Here is an 18723-nt window from a genome sequence, read left to right as displayed (position 1 = left end):
GAGATTAAGGATGAGATGCCATTTGTGCAAAGCAAATGTCAGAGCTGCCTGGCGAATCATAATTCATTCTTATCTTTTAACTTGGCCAACATGCCCAGGGGTTTATGTATGTGTGATATCCCACATGGGAGCTACAGGGTGGGAATGCTTGTCTTCCCCATGCTCCTTGTGGAATACGAATTCCCCCGCTATGGGCGGGCTATCTCAGTTACCCAGTGTATATAAGGATGGCCAGTAAGGCACCCACCAAGAAGGAAACTGGTAGGGATCTACCAGGAAGTGCATATACATTGTTTGTAAATAAAACTTTGTTCTCAGTTTTACTCGATGTGGACTCCCCATATCCTTATTAAACTATGAAATAATGGGGTGCGTTGTTAACGTACCATTATTTTTCAAGCTTGAGTTGGCTTGCTTTTCCTTGTGTTTCCACTGCAGTTTCTGGTGGTTCTGTCCTCATGTAGCAGTGCATCTTCTGGCTTATAGTGAGGGGCAGTGCCACAGGGTACTCCCCAACATATTACAGAGTATATTTAAAAAATAATCTATTTGCCAACAAATTCTACAAATCCCCTACTCAGCTTAAAACTTTGTATCATTACACAGGTGGTCTGATGGGGACATTTTCCAGGGAACTGCATCAATAAGATTGGAGGTGTTGGGGTAACTTTTAACTTGGTCCCGGGGTGTAAAGCTGGTGCTGTACAACAACAAACTTTTAACATTTTAACATAATGAAACTTCCCAAGGTGTTGCACAGGAGCATTATAAAACAAGGTGCACATGGAGCCTCATAAGCAGATATAATAATAATCTTTATTAGTGTCACAAGTAGGCTGACATTAACACGGCAATGAAGTTACTATGAAAATCCCCTAGTCGCCACACTCCAGCACCTGTTCGGGTGCACGGAGGGAGAATTCAGATTGTCCAAATCACCGAACAAGCATTTCTTTTGGGATTTGTGGGAGGAAACCGGAGCACCCGGAGGAAACCCACGCAGGCACTGGGAGAACGTGCAGACTCTGCACAGACAGATATTAGGGCATATCTCCAAAATCTAGGTCAAGAAGGTCTTAAAGGAAGTAAGTGAGGTAGAGAGAGAGAGAGAGAGATATGTAGGGAGGGGAATTCACGAACTTGGGGCCGAGGCAATTGAAGCCACAATCATCAATAGCAGGACGATGTTTATTGGGAATACACAAGAGGCCAGAAGTAGAGCAGCATAGAGCTTGGAGGGTTGTGTTTGTTGGTGGTGATTACAGAGATAAGGAGCAGTGAAGCCATGGAGGGATTTGAAAACAAGGGTGATAATTTTTAAAATAAACACTTTACTTGAATGGGAACCAATGTAAGTCAGTGATAGAGGAACAGGTCTCAATGTGACACTGACAGTAGAACTTTGGGATGACCTTAAGGTTACTTAGGGTACAGTATGTGAGACCATCCAAGAGATTGTCAGAGAGTTGAATCTAGAAGTAACAAAGGCATGGGTGAGGGTTTCAGCAGCAGATGGGCTGAGACAGGGCAGAAGTCAAGCAATATTATAGAGATGGAACCAGGTAATTTTACTGAGGTGCAGTAATGAGAAACTGGAAAGAGGAATGAAAGGCCAAATGACCGATAGACAATTTAACTGATAGTGCCATATTAAAAATCTACTCCATTAGATTTACCATGCAGTGCTCCAGCATCATAGGTGGTGCAAAAAAGTAAGAGGGTTGGAAGTTATTCAGGCATTTACTCGTTTCCGTAGAACAGACTGCTGTTCATTCCAGATTGGAACAAGAATAAATTGCAACAATTAAATAATTCAATGTGCTCTGAATTGAATAGTAGCGATTGGATGTTGGGTACAATAACTGCTGAAAAATGTTACAGAAAGGTTGGGTGCGATTCCCAGGTGCTGTTAGCCTTAGCCAGGATTCCCGCTGGCCCGTTGAATCAGGCATGAGGACCAAAATGGGATCCTCATTGGGCATAAAATCCATCATGAGGATCTCGACCCGCTCCTCCTGATGAGATCAGATTCTCATCCAGAAACGGCAAGAGCCCAATCAGAAAGCATTAACATTTGTTTCTATCTCATGTTCCTGCCCCCCTTCACCCCCCCCCCCCCCCCCCCCCCCCCCCACGAGTCGTCCCGTGAGTGCAAATCACCCCTGGCCCCTAAAAGCCGGGACCAGGCGCCAGGGATAGCGAGGGGGAGCAAGGTGGTGAGTACCTTTTCTATACTTACCTCTAGAGTGTTGAGGGGGCTCCTTCGAGGGTGGTGTGGGTCGGAGATACTCAGATTGGGGATCTTTCCCACGATGGCAGTTGTGTGACAAGCCTTCCCCCTGCAGCTTTAAAAACCTTTGATGCCTCGCCCAGAATGTCAGTATCAGTGATCTGAAGGTAAAAGTCTTTGATGTGTCAGGAGCCTTTGAAGTTCTTCTATTACTTTCAGTTTCATTGCCCTTTAGCTTTTTCAAGCCTCTGGGCTTGCTGAGAAACCTAAAAGCTTTGAACTGCATTGTTTACATTCAATTTCAAAGTCCATTGCCTTTTACAAGCCTCTTGATTGACAGAACCAGGCTATTTCAAAGGAAAGATTAGCTTTGTTTGTTTTTATAGCTCTTGACGGCCCATTAACTCTGAAGTGCTTCTTCTTTTAAGCGGGTGTTTCTAACCGCAGTTTTTTCAAAAGAGCTTTTTCTTTTTTCTGACATGATTCCTAGAAAGACCAGGTGTTCTGTCTGAGTGCTTCCCCTGGAACCTGGCATAGCCCCTGGCATCCTGGCAGTGGCAACCTGGCATGGTACCCTGGAACCCTGGCAGTGCCAAACTGACAGTGCCATGTAGTCACTGCCAGGGTGCCAGGCAGTGCCAGGTTGCCACTGCCAGAGTGTTAGGAGGCAGTGCCAGGTTGCCACTGCAAAGGGGAGGCTTGAAGAGGGGGGCCTGAAAGGAGGCACTCAAGTGGGGGGTGCCACCAGCAATTGGTGGGGGGGGGGGGGGGGGGGGTGGCGGTGGTGGTAATTGGCTGCAGTGTTATTCTGAGATCGTGGAGTCCTTACAAATGGTGCCCCCATTCTCTGATGAGGCCTTGCTGGTTTCTTCAGGTCCTGTGGCACGAATTCCCCTGTTTCCAAAAGATCTTCGAAGTGTGGGTCGACTGCGCTAATCCACCCCCAAGAATTGCATCTGGTTTCCCAACGGAGATCACACTTAGTGAGAATTGAGCCTGTTATAACTAATCTGATGCCTGTACTCTCGGGTTTGAAAATATTCTTCATGCAGGTTTAGCTGTAAAGGAATTCAAGTATTAACATTAGCTACATTTCTATGTAAAAGCACTGCTTGTTTTGACAGGTTTATATCCTTTGGACTATGTATTTGCATCATCATTAGTAGAAATATTTATTTTATTAATTCGGCTCTTGTGAACTTTGCCTATTATGGTGCTGCATAGTCCTGTATATCAAAGGATGCAAGAGCGGGAATCAGCTGCCTTTCCATTTTCAACGCTCCATTATTTTCCTGGCAGCATTTTGCAATGTAACTTTGCAATTACTTTTCTTGACAAATCCATTATTAATATTCTGCTGATTTATTAGGGTTTAGTGAAGTTAGAGTTAGCTTTTTTGCAAATATCCTCGATACGCTCACATGTGAGAATAGGAAAACTTTTTGCTGTAGAAGAATTTAAAATGGCTCTCCCTAATAAATGTAAAACAGGAGTTATGCATTTATATTCAGGATGTTTTGACTTATCCTGGCTTTTCTGCAGTCATAATTTTTAATCCAACCGTTGACCACTTGAATGGACTAGAGAGTGGAGAAGTCACCACAGATTCTCATACAAGGTTGGTTGAAAAAAACAGGATACCCCTTAAAGTAAGTCTAAATATTGCTCCCTGGAGGCAGGAGTAGTAGGGGTGCTGCACTGAAGCACTGATGATGGTGTGGTGTGTAAGCATAGTGAAACTGAGACATGGAATTTTTGCATTGATGTTGCAAGATATGTTGGACTTTTCTCAAGACGTAAGCACTTCCACCACCTGGATGGAAAATGAGACCTAACCCCACATGGACAGGCAGCGGAATCCTGGGCGGCATTTTACCACCACCGACCAATTAAGAAGCTGCCATCCTATTGAGGATGCTGGCCCAATGGCGGTGGTCACTGCTGAGGCTACAGAAAGAAGAAAGTGCCTCCATGGCAGGGGTAATGTATTTTTTAACCATGTTCGGGCCAGGCAGGCAGACTCTGGTGATTGGGAGGGTCTCCTTCCTGCAACATGCCTTTGCTGAGGGGGTGGGGTGCTGGCCATTGTTGCTATGGGGACCCTTCCAAGGACCATGGAGAAATAGGGTGTCCTCCCCAGGAACTCACATGGAGGCTTCCAGGGTCAACCTGCCATTCTTCCAATGTGACAGCAGCGCTTCCAGCTCCAGTAAAACGCTAGTGAAGGTGGAAAATGACCAATAGTAGCCCACTTAATTGATTTACATAGAATTTACAGTGCAGAAGGAGGCCATTCGGCCCATCGAGTCTGCACCGGCTCTTGGAAAGAGCACCCTACCCCCTACCCAAGGTCAACACCTCCACCCTATCCCCATAACTCAGTAACCCCATCGAAGTCATAAGAGAGGGCATAAAATACTGCCCTATGAGTGGATATTCTTGATTTCTTCTTCATATCGAAGGACAAGTAATGTCAAAGATTAACACTAAGGGCAATTTTGGACACGAAGGGCAATTTAGCATGGCCAATCCACCTAACCCGCACATCTTTGGACTGTGGGAGGAAACCGGAGCACCCGGAGGAAACCCACGCACACACGGGGAGGATGTGCAGACTCCACACAGACAGTGACCCAAGCCGGAATCGAACCTGGGACCCTGGAGCTGTGAAGCGATTGTGCTATCCACAATGCTACCGTGCTGCCCATTGGCTGCTCAGTAAACGGGTCGCTGTGCTGCTTAAGTTCCTGCTGCTACTAATAATCTGCGATGGCAGGAAGACATTGGACTCCACTACATTAGTCTGCTATAATTTTAACAGTTTTGGACTCCCCAAGCACGTCACCAAAGGGCTGGTAAAATCTAGCCCGTGATTTTGAACCGATGGCGGGACCCTTATACATAGACCCTTTTTCACTCTTCCTGTTCCAATCTCATCTAAGGGACATTAACATTCCGAACGAGACAAAACCATCTAAAACTTGGGGCTTGAGCTTTTCTTTCAGAAAATTATGCAGCTGATTCAAAATGGCCGTGGGTGGTGAATTAGGACACCAAGGTCCTTTCAGTTGTCGTCAAGGAACTGCTCATGGAAAGGTTTTACCAGTGGCTGTTTAATAAAAAGGGCAACCCACACACTACCATTATTCATTCCTTTCAGCAGAAGAGACTTTGTTGTTTTTTTTCTCACAGATGTGTGCTTCTTGTTTGGCATTTCTAACTGTAAGGGTTTTTTTTCATTCTGTACTATGTAGCATTCAAGTTGTGTCATGGATACTTTTGAAAAGTTACAAGATGGGAATGTATATTCTAAAAAAAGCATTCAGGGTATAGATTTTTCCCTTATGGGAGCATACTTTGGGAAACAACTGCAAAATCTTTGACATTACTTGTCCTTCGATATGAAGAAGAAATCAAGAATATCCACTCATAGGGCAGTATTTTATGCCCTCTCTTATGACTTCGGTGGGGAGCATTTCATCAGTCAGGATAGTGGCTGATGGGCACCTGCCACCTTTTCAACTCTACCCCGATTAAGCCCGTGACAGGAAAACCTACAGATAGCCTTCTCGTCTCACCACAAACTAAATTAATTAAATTAAATTAATCTTTATTGTCACAAGTAGGTTTACATTAACACTGCCACATTCCGGCGACTGTTCGGGTACACAGAGGGAGAACTCAGAATTCTCAGCCGGTACGGGAATTGAACCCACGCTGCTGGCCTTAAGTGGTAATTACTGCCTCATTTTACCACCAATGGCAGGTGAGCCTGTCACTACTCGGGTAACACAAATAGAAAACCTATGTGTGTTGCTTGTGACCTCCTGGGGAAGGGTGTCCCTTGTTCAAAGAATCTGATTGAGGGATCCGGCATTGGGAAAGGGAGTGACATAGAGAGCCACCCCTTGCCCTTTCACCCTAAACTCCCCCCCCAAAGGCTCCCACCCCACGATGCTTCCTCTGTCATAACCTACCTCTAGCTTGGGCCCCGCCATGATCCTGGGCCTCTGCGAGCTGTTGCTTTGGGAACAGCCATCGCCTCCCTGGTGGTGACACTGCTGAGCAAAAGAGCTGCTGGCCTCTGATTGGCCAGCTGCTCGCAGCAGACATCACTTGCTGCCCCAACAGTTGTGATCCAGTCCGTCACTGGCTGCTCAAATGCCTGATTAGCTCATGATTGGGCAACTCTGGTTTCTCCCCATCATCTACCTCCCGAATAAAATTCACCCCGCCCCGCCCACCATTGTTTACAGTGAGTTCTTTGGTGATACTACTTTTTGCTGGAAATGAACATTCACTGATTCAACTACGAAATCTTGATTGTTCAGCAAAGACAATCACCTGGTGATTACTTTTAGTGTCTGGTGGACCTCATGGTAGAAGATGCCTTTTTGGATGGTTTGACCGCAATGTTTTCTTGTACAAATTGTTTCAACTGACAGCTCCTATTGCAGAGTCGCTCTTAATCAATCTTTATATTTCTTTTGCTTTCCGCCGCATAGTGGCTTCCTAGTTGTCAATGTGCCTCGAAAGATGATTTTTGGGATTCATTCATCAGACTTTTCATCACATGACTTCCCCAAAGTACTTATGCTTGACATTTTCAACAACTTTGATTTGAGGGTTCTTGCCACCTGATCATTGTCTTTCAATTCAGGTAGTTTAGAGGAAAATAACATGTTGTTTCACAAGCATGAAGCAGGGTGGTCAGAATGGCAGATCTGTGCTTGTCCTGCAGGTTGGTGCCCCACTTAATCTAGAGATGCTCAAAGAGTTTGCCAAATGAATCTTTCCGCTTAGATCCTTGGAGGGTACCAGAAATACCTTCTCGAGTGAAGCCATACTGGGCAGAACGGGTAGCACAGTGGTTAGCACAGTTGCTCCACAGCTCCAGGGTCCCAGGTTCGATTCCCAACTTGGGTCACTGTCTGTGCGGAGTCTGTACGTTCTCCCTGTGTCTGCGTGGGTTTCCTCCGGGTGCTCCGGTTTCCTCCCACAGTCCAAAGATGTGCAGGTTAGGTGGATTGGCCATGATAAATTGCTCTTAGTGTCCAAAAATGCTAGGTGAGGTTACTGGGTTACGGGGATAGGGTGGAGGCGTGGGCTTAAGTCAGCTGGTCATTCCAAGAGCTGGTGCAGACTCGATGGCCCAAATGGCCTCCTTTGCACTGTAAATTCTATGATTCATTGCAAGCCATTGCAAAAGATTCTCTGGTTCTAATTAGCTGGAGAAGCTAATAGATCCAGATGAATAGAACACCCAGCTGGATGACAGTGGAGAGGTGTTAGAGGAAGATGGGGCGGTCAACCGTGTCAAAGGTTGGGGAACCTCTTAGTTATTTGCCATATTTTTTCATATCATGAAGACAATAGAAGCAATTAAGGAGAATGAGAGAGCATACCTTTCAATATTATCCTTTGGGAACTCTATGAAACATATATTTAAAATGTTGTGCGCTCACACTTCCTCTGAAGGTAAGATTTATTTCTTACACTTGCATCTGTCAATAGTTTCATGATGTAATTTATTGAATATGCCTCAGAATTTACCTTATTGCAATCTAACCCAAATTTCAATGTCTTGCTTCTGATTGATTTTCACCTTATAATCCTGCTTCTTTGAACATTGACCATTATTTTCAATTGTTGGGAGCAGTTATCAAGTAATCCCAAATATTTTCAATGGGGCCGACTGCTCTGGAAAACATTTAAATATTTTTTGTGACTTGTCCCCAATCGTTCAGTTGCTCTAGAAATGTAAAATCAATGATAGGTTTGATTTCTGCCCTCTTTTCCAGCTGCATAACATTGCCAATATGCCTTGGGTGCATTGGCCTTGTGTAATGCCCTGAATATGCGCATGAAGGTGGATTGAGGTCAGAGTGGGCAGAACACACACAAAATGACTAGGACTCTGCCACAGGAGCAAGAAAAAATAGCTCAGAGATGTCTGAACCACTTCCTAATGTGTACTGATGTGTCACACTGCGAATGTCACACAATGCCTAATGATCTGGTGCTTTCGGAAGTAAAGGAAAAAGACAAAAAACAGACTATTATACCCGTGTAATTCTGTCCATTTTTCCATTACACTTTGGGAACTTTGTGTTCGTAAGAAAGGGCGGATAACCTACTCCTTGTGATCTTGTCTGCTCTCTGATGATTTCAGTGCATTTATATTGGCAGCCCATGTTTTCTTAGTAAGAGATTTTTTTCATACATTTGTGAACCTTGAAATCAAGTCAAGGTGAAATGGCAGGAGTAAAAGTACTCAAGAAAATTAAATCGCAAAGGGTTATGATGGACAAAAGGAAATCTCTAAAATTTGAAGGGCTGAAGATGTGTTGGTGGCTTGTTGTTGTTGCATTGTGAAATGTAACTGCTGATGACATTACTGCCCAGAGCCTAAGCGAAGGAATATTACAAATGTGAATTGTTTTGTTTAGAAACTTAAACACTCTTTAATATTTGATTTGAAATTGAAACTCAGTGAATTGCTCATTCACATATTGACTTGCCCTATGTAGTGTCGACTTCCTGTCCTCTGAAACATCTAAATAGCCAGTTTTGTTGTTTTGTCATAGTCTAATGTGCATTGCAAGGTTACTGCTTTTGTTACAAAGGGATTGGTATATAAGAGTAAAGAAGTCTTACTATAAATTATACATGATGTGGAGATGCCGGCGTTGGACTGGGGTAAGCACAGTAAGAAGTCTTACAACACCAGGTTAAAGTCCAACATGTTTGTTTCAAACACTAGCTTTCGGAGCACTGCTCCTTTCACCTGAGGAAGGAGCAGTGCTCCGAAAACTAATGTTTGAAACAAACATGTTAGACTTTAACCTGGTGTTGTAAGACTTCTTACTATAAATTATACAGGTGAGGTCCCTTCAGGAACAGTTTCAGTCTTACCTGATGACAGGCCCTAGAGGGAGTATAAAGAAGTTCACTACACTGGTTCCTGGGCTGAGGGGATTGTCATAAGATTGAGTTGACTAGGCCAAAATCTCCTGGAGTTTAGAAGATTGAGAGGTGATCTCATTGAAACATCAAGGGAGGGATTCTCCGTTGGCTGATGCCAAAATCGCAAAACGCGATTGGGCAGAGAATAGTACCGACACAAAAGTCGCAGCGGGCGCCAATTTGATGCCAAATCGCAATTCTCCATCACCTCAACAGCAGCGTCAATGTGGTCCAGAACGCATGTACAGTAAACACCATTTGTATATCATTAATGGGTATAAACCGGTATTCTCTGGGGCCAATGCGATGCTCCACCTCCGATGGACCGCGTTCCCTACGGCGCAGTCCACTTGTGCTTTTAAAAATCGTGAAACTGGCTTTGTAGCTGATGATGGAGAGAGAGGGGGTATGGAGCGTGTCCAACATTGCCATAGTTTTCTGACAGTTATGCTGCTGGCTGGGTGGCTTCTGCCAGGGCCAGAGTAGCAGGGGGTTGGCCAGGATTGGGCTGTGGGGTCGGGGTGGACGGGCATGGAACACCATTGCCACAGTAGGGAAACTGCGCATTCTGCTAACAGTCCACTATGAACTTAGGGTCATGGGTCGTATAGGTAGCTCCCAGGCCACCTCCCTAGGTGCACTCTGGCCCCAGCTGACCCATCAGTTGTATGGATTGCTCCAGCACAACCAGTGCTATCTTGTTGGCTGGGCTGAGTGTGTGTGGGGATTGTAAGGTGTATATGAGGCTGCAGCTTGTCAGCCTCCCGAGTGTCAATCACAGACACGGCGAATCCTGCATCGTTTTTTATTGGAATCGATTGTGTTCCATGTGGTGTGAGTGCTAGCCCCTCCACAATTGCTGAATCGATCCAAGTTCGGCACCAGTTTTGCTGTCGTGAAAGTCCACGGATTCTGCGTCAGCGTCAACACTTACTCTCAGAAGTGGAGAATCCTGCCCACAATTCTTAATGCCTTGACAGGGTCAATGCTGAGGAAATCTAGAACACAAGGTCACAGTCTCAAAACAAGGGGTCATCCATTTAGGACTAAGATGAGAAATTTCTTCACTCAAAGGGTTGTGAATCTACAATTCTCTACCTCAGAGATCTCTGGATGTTCAGTATTATTCAAAACAAAGGCCACAAAGGCTACTAAGAGGTATGGGGATATAATGTAGGAAGGTGAAGCTGAGGTAGAAGATCAGTCATGATTTTGTTGACGGGAGGAACTGGCTCGATGGGCTAAATGGCCTAATCCAACTTCTTTCTTATGTTCTTATGAACTCAAGTAACCTTCAAGTTTCACGGGTCGTGTGACTCAGTTGTGGGTTAGCTAGCCAACATCAGCCTTGAAATGTGCTAGAGTTTTGCAAGGAAGTTAAGCCTTATCCAGTTTACCCTGTCATTTAGGTCCTGGTTGAGGATCTGATTGTGCTTTTTGTAGCTGATTTTCAATTTTTTTAGACGGAATTATCATTGATTCTGTTTCTAACAGGAGGCCGATGTATAGGTTGGGAGTATGGAGCAAAGTTTAATTTAACCCCTCCAGCTGGTAACTGACAGAGTTGGGTGCCAGACTTATTTAATTTCCAGTGGGTTCGTTTTAAATGACCCCTGTATGTTTCCTTTATTAACAAGGCGGTGACATTTGATTCTATTCTCTGAGTTTTAAGCTAGTGGCTGCACACTTACTGAAAACAACCTGAATTAATGCAAAATTGTTCTCATCCTAAATATCAGTTGGTGCTTGCAGTTGGTCAACCTGGCATCAAACATACATTGGCTATTTTCTGTCCACCACACTGAGTATGTTAATTCACACTATGTTAATCAGTGGCTTGCAAAGATTTGCATATCAAATATAAACTGTTATACTGAGCATTAAATTAAGAATGTGACATTGTCTTTGGAGATTGCCTTTGTCTGTTAATTACTGCTAAGTATTTTTAATTTTGCAAAAAGTTCTGATTGTATCCCATCTGTTGTATAGTGCATTTTATTCACAAAACACTAGACAGATGTAGAATATTATCAACTGAACAAAATACAAGTCTGGCACTGCAAAAAGAAGTATCGGTTATTGCTATTCAAGGAGCATTTTATGTCTATCTAAATATAGATTTGTGACAATGAGGATATGAAGCACTTGTAAAAATCTATTTTATCTTTTATTTTCAGAATCCTTCCTATCTTTATAATACCAGATTAACTTTCATAGGAAAGATTAACCCTTCCCTTTCCGTATAATTTCCCTTCTGAATATTGGGTTTGGCATGACCATTAGCTGTGTTCCCTCTTGTCCCTGAAGGTCTAGTTTTGAAACAGATGGAGCTGTTGAAATGTCCCTCAGGTTGTAGCTTGTTCTTCATGCTTACCCATGAATGGGTTGAATGAGGGATCAATTAATTGGTATATTTTAGTGGTTTGCATCGCACTGTTCCATTTAGATTGCATTATTTATCGGTTAATCAAGCACTTCCAGTTTGTGTACAGCCCGGGGAAACGTCTCTTTGTCTTCCGCCAACAATGTATCTTAGTGCCAGATTTAGAGGAACCCCCACCCTCCAAACAAATGACAGTGCAGTGGACTGACGTCTTCATCTCCCAGTCCAGGTATTCTGCTGAGTAGAGATTTCCAACTAGTGTTAAATGAGGGGTGTTTCCTGCTGTGGGACAATAGTCACTGAGAACAATTTTGAAATTATTCAATGTCTTTTCACATAGAACTTTGATAAAACAAAAGACAGGAGAGGTTTATATTATGTCAGTGTGGGCTAGATTCCTGGGGATCAGCATTACTGTGCCCAGACCATTGATACCCTGGGACCACTACATACTTAAACCCTTAACTGGGTCAGCCATATTGACATTGGGTAGCCTCCTGTCTCCCTCAGTTTCTTCACCATCAGTTCTCAATTCAGTAATGTATGGGAATATTCATCATTGCTTGGTTAGGTATGGCTGCAACAACACTCGAGAAGTTCGACAGCATTCAGAACAAAGTTGCTTGATCATCTCCCTTGCCATTGACCTCAACATCCCTTTCCTCCTCTTTACTAGTGCAGTGCAGCTGACAAGAGGAAGATCTATTTTTTGGTTGCGCTGCATTGGTCTCCAAGGTTCCTACGATACCATCTCACAATCTGACAACCCCTACCACTGAGAAGGGCACGAGCAACAATATAATGGGATGACCATTGCCTCCAAATTCCCCTCTGTCCAAACTTTTACACGCATCGTTGTTGCTTCATCATCATTGGGTCAAGATCTTGGAACTGCGTATCTAATATCATTGTAAAAGCACTTTCACAACATGGACTACACCAATTCAAGAAGAAGGCACATCACCATCTTCTCAAGTCATGCCTACATCCCAAAAATGACACGAACATAATCATCTGAGGTTCAAACCGAATGCTGAAGATACAAGCCATCTTGTTCAGCCTGTAACAAGAAGGAAAATAGAGTCAGTAGCTCAGGTGTTGAGTGCAATGGGGGTAGAAAACAATACAAACATTTAGGGTTGCAAGGTGGGTCATTATTAATCCTGAGCTATTGCAGACACGGCATGTGTGAAGCTGCACGTTTTGTCAGATTTGTTTGCCAGCGTACAGGTTTCCTTACATTGGACTGGAACTTCCAAATTCTCCAGCATCGGATTAGTACCTCAAAGATACGCAGGGGAATCCCTCTCGAAGGTACCCAGATGTGCTAACTTCCCAGGATAATTGCCCTGAGCAAGGAACCATCCAAAAATGTGATTTTAAACCCTAAATTTTGGATGATTCCATCAGGGTTACGCCAATAGTTACCCAGAAAAAAATGAGAAGAATTAAAACCTTGTCTAAGTTCTGGGTAACTATTGTAAACACCCGGACCGACACCTATGATACTCCACCACCCCACGCCCCAAGAACTACCACCCCATGGGCCTGCACCTACCCCTACCCTAGACCCCCCAAACTTCTATCACTCCCACGTACCCGACCCATCCATCCTTGACACGTAGACCTAGCCCCTCCCTCCCCCAGACTGGAGACCCGACTTGCGGGCCTGACCCGACCACCACCCCCCCAGCTCCTACCTCCCTTCCTGACCCAACACAATCCGACCTCCCAACCTTCAAACCGCTCCTACACCGACTTCCAACTCCCTCACCTCCACAACTGCAGGGCACCAGCTCCAACCTACGATCCCTCTCCACGTGTGATTCCCTTCCCCCACCCCCAATGTCTAAGCCTCCACCCTCCCAACATCCAGTCCCCTATGCCCCTGCCCCGTAAACCCCCACATCACCGACCCACTGACCGCGAAGCCCAGATCCACCAAATTCTGACTCCTCTGCACCCCCCCCCCCCCCCCCCCCCCCCCCGACTTCCTACCCCCTAACCACCCAAATCCTATTCACCTACCTGGGAACAGGCCTGTCAATTTCACTGCATCTTTTTTAACTTACATGTTGTACGGCAGCTAATGTAGTAAAAAAGAGCATGTCGCCTCCATGAAACTACCAGAGATGGACTGCACTGGGGCCTGCGAATAGTCTTTTGAAGCCACGCCTATTACAATCCTGGACCAGACCACAACAGTTGCTAGGATATTGGACAAAAACCCCAATATTTTATTTAATTTGTAAGACTATGAGGAAGGAATACTTTGCTCTAGGAATGATTCCACGCACAAATAGGGATATGGTATATTAAAACAAACTTTATTACTAACACAGTATTACTAACTTAAACATCATAAAGGAAGATAGCTTACAATGACCAGTTAAGCAATGCTTAACAATAAAATGAAACATTAACTCCTAACTGCTATCTTTTATTTCCACTCAAGCGCAACCCATCTCAGTTCAAAATCCACTTTTAAATACAGTTAGCAAACACAGGGTTACATTCTGCACACTTGAATAAAATTCTTTTTAAAACACTGATTGGAGAGTGAGAAATCTGGTCAGGAAACAACCTGCAGATTTTTGCCTGTGTCAAACTACTGTTTAACCTGCCAGCTTTTGGCAGGAAGCTCCTGTCCTGTTCACAGGCAAATCTTTAACTCCATATTTTTCGAGAAACTACTGGTCTGGCCAAGTCAAATCGCTGCTGGTCTCTTCACAGTGAAATCTAAAACTGAACTCAAATGCCTGATTGCTTCAGCCCTGGGCACTCCCATTTCTACATTATATTTATCCCACTCAAATCCCTTATTCTTTAAGTGTAAACCCTATGGACGGGATTCTGCAACCACCCGCCAGGTCAGAGATTCCCCGGAGGTGGTGGCGCGAATCCTGCCCCGCACCGGCTGCCGTATTCTCCGGCGCCGACTTTTGGGTGGGAGCAGGGTTCTTGCCACGCTGCTCGGGGGCCATTGGCAGCGGCCTCCCCCCGGCAAATCTCCGAGCTCCGATGGGCTGAGCGGCCGTCCGTTTTTGGCCAATCCCGCCGCCGTGGGTTGCGCATGGTCCCACACGACGGGACCTGGCAGGCAAGTCAGCTGGGGTGGTCCTCTGGGGGGGAGCGGGGGGATCCGATCATGGGGGGGCTCCCACAGTGGCCTGTCTCGCGATCAGGGCGCACCGATCTGTGGGCGGGCCTGTGCCATGGGGCCACTCCTTCCTTCTGCGCTGGCCCCTGCAGGGCTCTGCCATGGCCGGCGCGGAGAAGAGAAGCCCCGCGCATGTGCCAAAACACACCAGAGGTTCCACACATGCGCAAGATCACGCCGGCCCTATGGCGCATGCGCGATCGCGCGCAGTCCCTTCGGCACCGGCTGGAGCGGCGCCAACCCCTCCGCCGTCCACCAAGCATCCTAGACAGGTGAGAATGCCTCACCTTGGGGGCCCATTGACGCCGGTTTTCCTCCCGGAAAGGAGAATCCCGGCCAATGTCTCTAAGAAGGGACTTTGGAAAGAAGGGGGTGAGTGAAAGTCTTCTGGCGAGTGCTGCTATGAGTCCTGCAGGAAGAAAGATGGTGAGGGCTGGGACGTCAGGTGGGTCCTCTCTCCTCACGGTGGAACCTCTAACCGAGGTGATGTCGGTGGAGTTTGCGAGGCTGTTTGCTGAGCATTTGGAGGTGCTTTGGAGGGAGATGACGGCCTCGCTTAACGAGTGGCTGGAGGAGGCCATTGCCCCGGTGAAGGTGACAGTGATGAAGACGTCAGTCAAGGTGCGGGAGCAAGGAGAGAAGTTGAAGGGGGTGAAGGAGAGATTGTTACGATCAGTTCAGCTGAGTGGGTGAGGAGCTGCGGAAGATGGAGGAGGTCAACAAAGGGCCATGGAGGAGAACAGGTCGAGGAGGCAAAATTTGAGAACCGTGGGCATGCCCGAGGGGGTGGCGGGCCCCAGGCCGAGTACTTTGCAAAGATGTTTGCTGATTTGATGGGGGAGGGGGAAGAACCCTCCCACCAAAGGGGACATTGGTCACTCAGGACAAAGCCTAAAGTGAATGAGCCACCAAGGCTGGTTATAGTCTGCTTCCACAACTACCATGCAAAGGAGAAGGTTTGGAGCTGGGCAAGGCAGAGACAAGGTATGAAGTGAGAAGGCGTTGGTATACACATAGACCAAGATCTGATGGCAGAGTTGGCGAAAAGGCGGGTGGACTTTGGACGGGCGAAGGCGGATTGTACTGCAGCAAAGTGTGGTCTGGAGTGGTCTACCAGCGAAGCTGAGAGTGACTCATTATTCAAAGGACGGTATATTGAGACAGTAGAGGCAGCAGAGGCATTTGTTAAAATTCGGCTCAGGCAGGGGTCATCATACTAATGAACAAAGGTTGGCTAGTGAACGGGAGTGTGGTGGGGGGAGGAGCTGCGGTCATTAGAGCCTGGTCGAGAAATGTTCGATTGACTTGGGAGGTGCGAATGGTGGTGGTCGGTGACCAATACTGAGTGAGGTGTTTCCAAGAGGAGGTGGATGGGAGGATTCTGGGAGGAGAAGTGGGGAGGGGGGGGGGCGATGGTAACAAAATGATGCAGTGGGTCTGGCTGGATGGTCGGGACGTGGGGTTATGATGATGGCGGATAGGAGGGGCGGGGGGTGGTGGGAGAAGTCCTCAGTCAGAATGGTGATGTGGAACGTGAGGGGGGTTAGGAGTCCGGTGAAGAGAGTGAGAGCTTTTGTGCATTTGAAGTGTTTAAAAGCCGATGTGGTGATGCTGCAAGAGACCCATCTGAGGGTGAAGGATCAGATGAGGCTTAAGAAGGGCTAAGTGAGCCAGGTGTTTCATTCGGGCTTTAACATAGAAACATAGTAAATAGAAGCAGGAAGAGGCCATTTGTACCTGTTCCGCCATTTATTATGATCATGGCTGATCATCAGGTTCAATACCATGGTCCCACTTCTCCCTACCAAATCCCTTAATCCCTTTAGCCCCAGCAGCTATATCTAATTCCTTCTTGAAATTCCACAATGGGCATGAGTGCAATGTCTCCTTCACAAACATGGACCAGGCGGAACGGTACCCGGGATCTCCCAAAGGTGATTGGGGAGGACCAGACGGGGTTCATAAAGGGAAGACAGTTGTCCTCGAATGTGAGGAGGTTGTTGAATGTGGTGCTTTCTCTGGCAGAGGGAAGGGAAATGGAGGTGGTGGTGGCATTGGATGCGGAGAAGGCGTTTGATTGGGTGGAGTGAAGTTATTTGATGTTGGTATTGGAGATATTTGGGATTGGGCCGAAGTTTGTGGTGTGGGTGCAGCTGCTGTATAAGTCGCCGATGGCGAGTATGTGCACAAACAGCATGAGTTCAGGGTATTTTGCAATGCACTGTGGTACGGAGCAGGGATACCCCATGTCCCCCCTTCTGATTACTCTGGCTATTAAGCCCTTGGCCATTATGCTGAGGAGCTTGAGGTCATGGAAGGGATAGTTCGGGTGGGGGGGGGGGGGGGGGGGGGGTAGAAGGTGGTGGGAGGTCGGAGGCGTGGAGCACATGTGGAAGACATATTGTATATTTTGGAGCCGAGCTTTTTGGTGGAGAGCATGATGGGGTTGCTTCAGAGATTTGGGGTGTTTGGGTACACATTGAATTTAGGGAAAAGTGAGTATTTTATGGTGTCCTCTCCGGGAATGGGAGCGGGGGTGGGGGTGGGGTGGGGGGGGGGGGGGGGGGGAGTTCTGCCATTCTGTCTGGCGGCATTTCACTTTATGTATTTGGGTGTACAGGTGGCCCAGGTTAGGGCAGGTCTCGGGAAATTAAATTTCACTAGCTTGGTGGGGAGGCTGAAGGCTGATATCTGTTGAGGTGGGCAATCTTCCTCTGTCATGGCGGACCGGGTACAGGCAGTAAAGGTGAATGTTGTGCTGTGATTCTTGTTTCTGTTTCAGTTCCTGTTGGTCTTTTTGCCCAAGACCTTTTTTAGAGGGATGGACAGTCTGATCAGCTCAATGTTTTGGACGGGGAAGAATGCTCGGGTTAGGAATGTGATACTGCAGAGGCCCGGGGGGGGGGGGGGGGGGGGGGGGGGGGCTAGGCCTCCCAAATTTGATGTATTGGACGGCGAATGCAGAGAAGGTTCAGGGATAGAATAGAGAGATGTGGATTTTGTTGTAAGGATGGCAGGCTCTTGGATGGGGTCAGGGTGGCAGTCACTGGCAATGCCGCCACTCCCAAGGGCTCCAAGGAAGTATTTGGTGAGTCCAGTAGTGGTGAGTCCAGTAGTGGTGGCCACGTTGAAGATCTGGAGGCAGTTTAGGCAGCATCTTAGATTCGGAGCTGGTTCTAGGGGGGATGCTGATTAGGGGGAATCATGGGTTTGAGGATGGATGCAAGAGAGGGATGGGAAGAGAGGGGGATTGAGGAAATGAAGGATTTGTTTCTGGGAGGGTGATTCGCGAGTTTGGAGGAGCTGAGCGAGATGTTTGGGCTGGCTTAGGGTGAAAGTTTTCGGTATATGCTGATGTGGTACTTTATGATCAAGGTCTTCCTGACCTTCCTGATAGCACCTGCCTCATTGTTGTTGGAGGCGGTGCTGTCAGTGGGGGGGAGGGGGGGGGGGGGGGGTTGGAAAGTGGGGGTCGTCTCACGATTTATGGGAGGATTTTGGAGGAGGATGGAGTGTCCATGGTGGGGGTTACGGAGAAGTGGGAGGAAGAGTTAGGGGAGGTGCTGGAAGAGGGATTGCGGTGTGAGGCGCTGCGGAGAGTAAACATCTCGATCTTCTTTATGAGGCTGGGGCTGATACAGCTGAAGGTAGTGTACAGGGCACACCTTACAAAGTCTTGGATGAGCCGGCTGTTCGAAGGGGTGGAGGATATCTGTGAGCAATGTGGGAGGGGCCCTGCAAACCATGTTCATATGTTTTGAGCGAGCTTGAAGCTGGAAAGGTTTTGGAGGACAGTCTACATTTGGAGGTGGAGCCCGATTCCCTGGCAGCCATATTCGGGGTGTTGAACTGGCTGGAGTTGCAGGCGGGTGCGGGGGCAGATATTTTAGCCTTCACGGCACAGATTGTTCGCAGGTGGGTCTTGTTGGGGTGGAGATCAGCTTCTCGGCCCTGTGCCTTGGCATGAGAGGGGGACCTGCTGGA

This window comes from Scyliorhinus canicula, chromosome 16, assembly GCF_902713615.1.
Source record: "Scyliorhinus canicula chromosome 16, sScyCan1.1, whole genome shotgun sequence".
In the NCBI taxonomy this organism is placed as follows: Eukaryota; Metazoa; Chordata; class Chondrichthyes; order Carcharhiniformes; family Scyliorhinidae; genus Scyliorhinus; species Scyliorhinus canicula.
The sequence above is the reverse complement of the archived record's forward strand: the minus strand, read 5'-3'. Positions refer to the sequence as shown.